This window comes from Zosterops lateralis (genome assembly GCF_965231275.1).
Source record: "Zosterops lateralis genome assembly, contig: HAP1_HAP1_SCAFFOLD_108, whole genome shotgun sequence".
Taxonomy (NCBI): Eukaryota; Metazoa; Chordata; class Aves; order Passeriformes; family Zosteropidae; genus Zosterops; species Zosterops lateralis.
This window is the reverse complement of record NW_028154570.1, coordinates 50,622-56,820: the sequence shown is the minus strand read 5'-3', so window position 1 is coordinate 56,820 and position 6,199 is coordinate 50,622. Positions and strand designations below refer to the sequence as shown.

The following is a 6,199-nucleotide window of genomic DNA, read 5'->3' as shown; positions in this document are numbered from 1 at the left end:
CCCCACTTTCACCCCCTCTGTGGCTTTGAGCCCTTCACTTATCTCTGGGATGTTCAGGGATGAGAATCCACATCAGGGGCCAAGGAAGGCTGTCTCTGCCTCAGGGAAATTCCTGCTGTCTCAGTCAGGTGCCATAAAGAAAACCAAACATCCAGGGATGATCTCAGCAGGGCTGTTGGCAGGCGGGTGAGAGGATCTCAGTGTAATACAAGTGGACGACATGAAACACCCAAACAATAATGGAGGCTTAGAGTTACACCAGAAACTACCCTGACCACACAAATATATCAATTTTAGAAACAAAAACACAAACAAAAGTCCACCAAAAAAAGTACCAAGTCTTCGTACTTATAGCCAAGCTACCAAATATAATAAAGATAACCCAATGTCCATTCCCCTCAAAAAGCCTCCAAAATATAGACTCAGAACCCCCCCAACTTAAAGACCTGTCTCTAAACAAATAAGAAGCAGAAAACCCATGTCTTTTGACCTATATAAATTCATTAACCTATCAAAAATTAACAGCACCAAAACCAATTATTTCTACTCTAATAAACTCACAATATCTCAAAGCCATCAAAACAAACAAACCACCTAAATTCACACAAAACCAAGAGATTCATTTGAGTACAAACGATATCTCCTAAATTATCCATAACTATAAAACATGTACCATAGTCAAGCACGCTAAAAAAACAACCCCCTATAATACAATAAACAATAATCTAATTATAAATTTTAATAAATCCTATAAAATTACCTACATCACACTGTGTCTAGGCCGCTAAAACAAACATAACACACTTGCCATGATAAAAGCCACCACTAAAAAAACCTCCCCCATACCTCACACCACAGCCTATTACACCACTGTAAACCTTTGAAAACATACCCTTGAAAAACACATTTTCCCTAAAAAGCAGTTCAACAACAAAACTCAGTTCAAAAATACTCTGGCCAACATGCAAACTATGAAACCCAACATGAAATAAATACACCATATTTCCCTCATCATGTGGCATCTACAAAATAAATAACACTACACAATAAAACATTAAAAACCACCTTAAAACCACAAAAAAGAAAAAACTAGCTCTGTCCAACCTGAATCCCTACATATAATACACAAAACCCCAATAATACACACCAGAAGCCTCTCAAAAAAAAGCTACTTAAATTAGTTCTACCTCAAATACAAAAAAATCCACTATAACATCATCTTTACTCAAAAACCAAGTTGCACACAATAAATAACACCAAAAAAGTCAAACAAAATGCTACATACTACCAAAGAACCCAATACTGAATAAAGAACACATAAACATACACAACTCATTAAAATTCTAGGTGAAAATGAGTTTCCTCCAGTTCAAACATAGAAAACTACAGAAGAGGAATTTTTTTTTTTCGCAATTTCAACTTCTTTTATTTCCATAACTCCTTTTTTTTTCTAGGAGCACCAGGAAGGGATTACTAAGATAAAGCTGAAAAGGAAACAAAGCCCCCTCTATAAACCCACACTGGCTTACCTTCTGCTGATGCTCGGTATAAAGGCTTATCCCTCATTACCTCCCAAAGTGATGCTCCAAATCCACGTGCTCCCACCTTCACTCCATGAACCACGTCCAAGACCTCAGGATGAGCTCCTCACACCCCACGGCCGATACCAAACCGAGCTGAGGCTCCCCCTCTTAAACCGTCCCCGGCCAGAACCGCCCCTCATTATCCATTACAGCTCCCACTGTCCATTACAGCCTGGTCTGTCCCCTCCTCATCCTAGTGGCTCACACCTGTGGGGGAGTGGGGCCGGGGGGAACCGGAGCCGGGATCTCTGCCGGGGCCGGGGGGAGGCCGGGGCAGGGGATCGGGACCGGGGGAATCGGGGCCGGGGGAAAGCGGGGCCGGGGGGAACCGAGGGAGAGCGGAGCCCCCGGGCCCTCAGCGCGGGCGGGGCGGGGCCGGGGAACCGGGGCCGGGGGGATCGAGGCCAGTGCCAGGGCCGGGGAACCGGGGCCGGGGGGAACCGGGGTCGGCGCTGAGGGAGGGGCGGAGCTCCCGGGCCCTCAGGGCGGGGCGGGGCGGGGCCGGGGCGGTTCTTGGGGCCCGCTGTCCAATCAGCGCTGCCCATGCCTGAGCGAGCCCGCCAATCGCGGGCCGGGCGGGGCTTCAAAAGGGTCCCGGAAGAGGCTTCTGGGTTTATGGCTCGGTGTGGAGCTCTCTGGGCGGTCTGTGGGGTGTCCCTGGGCTGTTTTAGTGCGGTAAGACTATCCTCATTTATTTCCCTGCAGGGTATGGTGTGTGGGACTGTATTGAGGTATACGTTATATGGTGGGTAGTAACAGGTGCAGCTGGGGTTGGGTTGAGAGCCCGTTGTTCCGTGCCTTGGTCGGAATTTGCCTTAGAATTGCACGACCTTTTCCTCTGGGCGGCTGGGAATATGCTGGGAGTATGAATATGCTGAGCCTTGGTGTTTTTGCAAGTGAGAGGGAGACATGTACTTTTGGGGTATGTTGTTTGGGGAAGGTACAGAACTTTGCCTACCTTGGTTTTTTCCCTTTAATCTCTTGCAGTGCATGGGTCTCGCTGGGGTCTGATGCTGAATGTATTAATTAGGCTTTAACTGGGACAGAACATGGCAGGAAGAAACAGTCTTTTGAGGTTGATTCATAAAGTAACTTGAATAATAAAATTTCTGTGGAAGTTACTATAGAATTTGTAAGAGGTACTTATTAGAAGAGGAGGCAGCTTTTGAGTAATGTGAGTTATTTCTGCTAGTTTAAGTTTTCCTTTTCAAGGTATTGGGCATCTGCAAGTTTGCCATAACTTGTGAAGTGCCAAGGCCTGAACAACAGGCCCTGAGCTCAAGTTGACCTGGAGATAAAGGTTTAAACCAGATGTTGTGTTTGCATCCCCTCAGTAGTGAAATAGCCAGGATCATTAGTGTTCTGGACTAGGTCAGTGCTCATTAGTGAAGCATGGCTTGACCTTCCTGCGTTCAGAGGCCGGACAGGGCCCCGAGATCAGTCCTGTGGCCTCGTTGGGAGATGCAGTGCCGAAGGCAGCTCTTGCGTGGCTCTTGAAGCCCTGGCCAGGCTTTGGGCACATCCAGGAGGAGGCTGAGCCCAGCTGTGCCTGCAGTGGGAGTTGCGTGAGCCCGTTCATTGCCCGCAACTGTGTGACCTGGGCCCTGTCCCGGCATGGCCAGAGCCTCTTTGCCTGATGGTGGACACACTCGTGGGAATTCCCAGTTCTCCAGGGCTGGGCTGTGACAGGGGATTCCCAGCTGCTGTGTGGCTATGGAGGGTGAGGAAGCCTCAGAGTCCCTGGTGTTGGACCTCAGTCCCTGTAGGTGATCTTGGGTAGCAGTGCTGAGGGACACTGCTGAGCTTCTCCTTGGGGGTTCTCTGCTGCTTTGAGTAGGGAGATGCACATTTCCATATAGCTCAGGATTGCTTGGGCAAACGAACGGAGCCCTGGAAGGTCCTTGAATGTGTGGGGTTTTTCTCTAGTCCTGGCTTAGAGTAACCTTCTGTCCTAAAGGGATCGAGCAGCACTTGCTGCTGCTGGGAGACTTCAGTTCCTTTCCTTCCAAATGTTTGGAATGCTCTGTAGCTGATGTGCTGCTATCAACATGTGCAAGGTTCCTGTCTTTGCAGCATATTTTATCGTATTCCCCGTGAGATTGAATGTCCCTGCAGTGATTTGTGACCTGCTGAAATGTTAAAGCCAAGCGAGTGATAAGCTCATTGTTTTTCCAAATGTGTCCTTTTACCTCTGTTTTGCCTCCCCATTAATAGTAAAATAAGGCCATTCTCCCTGTTGGTGTCTGTGTCCATTCTCCTGCCACTGTGGACCGGAAAAACACTCGGTCACTGGTCACTGCCTGGAGTGGTGCAAGGAGAGATCCCAGGGCAGCCACCAAGTCTCCACTTGCTCCTTTTCCCTGGTGAGCTCCTTGGGGTGAGTGCAGTGATCCCTGAGGATGGAGAAGGGCTTGGAATGAGGGAAAAGACTTGGAGAAACCATTTTCCAGAAGGATGTGAGCCTGAAGGTTTGTCCGTTATCTGGTGCTTTTGTCCATCTCATGTGTTTTCTGTTTTTAATGATTGTTTAAGTTCGAGGACACTAATTTCAAAATGAAGAGGGCATTTCTAGGGCATATTTTTTTATGATTTTTATGCCTTTTTGTTTTGTGGAAAGAATTAATTTTGTTTTCATGTTTTGTCCTTCAGGACGTGCAGAAGCTCAGTTGACCCTCCCACACCGAGCAGTGCCAGTGCACAGCAGTGAAATGCATCAGTTGTTGTCTGAATGGATTAAACCTGTTGGTGCTGCTGTTGGTTCACTGTGAGGATTTGTTGTTCCTATGCACTTGGGGGGCTTTGGCCACGCTCGGGGGGATGTAAAATAAGCACTGGGGGCTGCTCTGGATATGTGTGCTCTGGACATGAGCACTGGGTTTGGCAGCGAGGCTGAAGGGTTTGTGAGAGCAGAGCAGGGAATGGACAAGTCAGCTCCAGCAGGGTGAGGTATATCTGCTTCTGCTTCCAGAAGCTTGTAATTTGTGGAAATTTTAAAGCCTGTGGCTGTAATTAGTAGTAATAATAGTGCCCTCTTTTATCTCTTAAGGTCCCTGGCCAACATGGAACAAGAACTGACCCAGAACTTGTTGGTGCCCTGGTAGAGAGAGAAGTAGCAAATGGTATTGAGAGAATTTCTGTGGGGATATGTGAGATCCTGGTGTTCCTGTGAGCTTAAGAAATGATCTGCAATGAAAAATATATTTTTTTTTTTTCTACAGGAGAATCTGATGTGGAGCACGTGACCCAGATGACTTGATGTGACTTCTTGAAACCTTGAAATAAGGTGGTATTAATCTTTTTGGATAGAAGCAAAGCATTTGCAAGCACTTGGCAGAAGCCTATGAAAGGTAAGTGACGGGCTAAGGACACGAGCAGGAAAACATCTGGGGCTGTGATTTGATTTCACAGAGGGTTATGGATTCCTGTCTCAAATGTCCATATGGCAGTGGAGCTGGATCTATATGCCCCAGTGGAGAGGCAGGGTTGTCCTGTGTTCCTGGCTTTCTAGAGGCTGGAGTGTTGCCCAAGGAAGAGCATCCTGGTTTTGCTGCTGTGTTCAGGCACCAGCAGCCAGGAGTTGTTTGGTGGCTCGTTCCAGAAGCAGCAGGAACCTGGATTTCTGTCTCTAGGATTGTCTTGCTGTCCAAGGCTAAAGGTGAGTAGCAAGGCAGCTCTGGGAGCTCTTGGAAGTCAGGAGTGCCTGGTCTCTCATCTCCAGGTGCTGCTCAGGTAATTGCTCAGGTGTTCACTTAATGGTTCTTTGATGGCTTTGGACTTTCTGGTTGGAAGAAAAAGGGTCCTTTCCAGTCTCTGCCTTCTGTAATTCTGGGATCAGCCATTACTCTTTTCAGGCAGGCTAGATAGCCTCAGGAGTGGGCAGAGGAAGTGCTACCTGAAGTGTGGTTCCACAGGAGAGGGGAACAAGCTTTCTGCAGAGGTTCAAATGGCTTGTGACTTATAGAAGCACTGAGGTCTGAACAAGAGTCTTGAGCCAAAGCTGTCAGTGGCCTATTTTGGTACTGGACAGTCTTGATGGGGCCATTAAATCCAGTTTTTCCAAGAGCCTTTTCAGCGTATCTTTAGTGTATCTATCTTGACTGCCAGATTTCTACAAGAGAGGCCTCCTTGAGTTTGTCATGTGAGCAAAGGGTCCTTCACACAGTGGCTTTTCTGCATTGCACATTTAGTTACAGTCTCCACTCTGGAGGGAATTTTCATTTGGAGCCAGTTACTGCCTTTCTTAAAAGATTTGTTACATGGTCAGAGACTAAGCTTACCCTTAGAAGCACACCGTGACTGACAAGGCTATCTGTGGAGCATGTGCTATGTCCAGAGAGGATTCACTGACAGCTACTTGGGTTGTAGGAAGACAGCTGGTGACAGCTGGCAAGTTTATCCTTTTATCATCCTGGCCGTCAGTGCTCCTGTTCTTCCTTTAGTTCTGTTTCTTTGCATATCAGTTCTTCAGCTGTGCTGATGAAGTGCAGAGGATGAGTTTGCTCACTTTATTTCAGCCTCTCATAGATTCTAGTCCCATTAATGGGCCTGCCTGGCACAGACGAGAGGAGAGTTTGGTTAGGGTTTTTTTTGTCTTTTTTCTTGCCCCTCACCCTTTT

The 6,199-nt window shown here is 47.3% G+C and overlaps 1 long non-coding RNA gene across 1 annotated transcript; it reads left to right on the top strand.

Annotated features, from left to right (window-relative positions):
* The first annotated feature begins 558 nt into the window (after positions 1-558).
* Positions 559-5,021, top strand: LOC310923553. Its single transcript, XR_014592623.1, has 3 exons — positions 559-2,258; positions 3,798-4,347; positions 4,630-5,021. It is a non-coding gene; the product is annotated as an uncharacterized lncRNA (long non-coding RNA).
* The last annotated feature ends 1,178 nt before the right edge of the window (positions 5,022-6,199 follow it).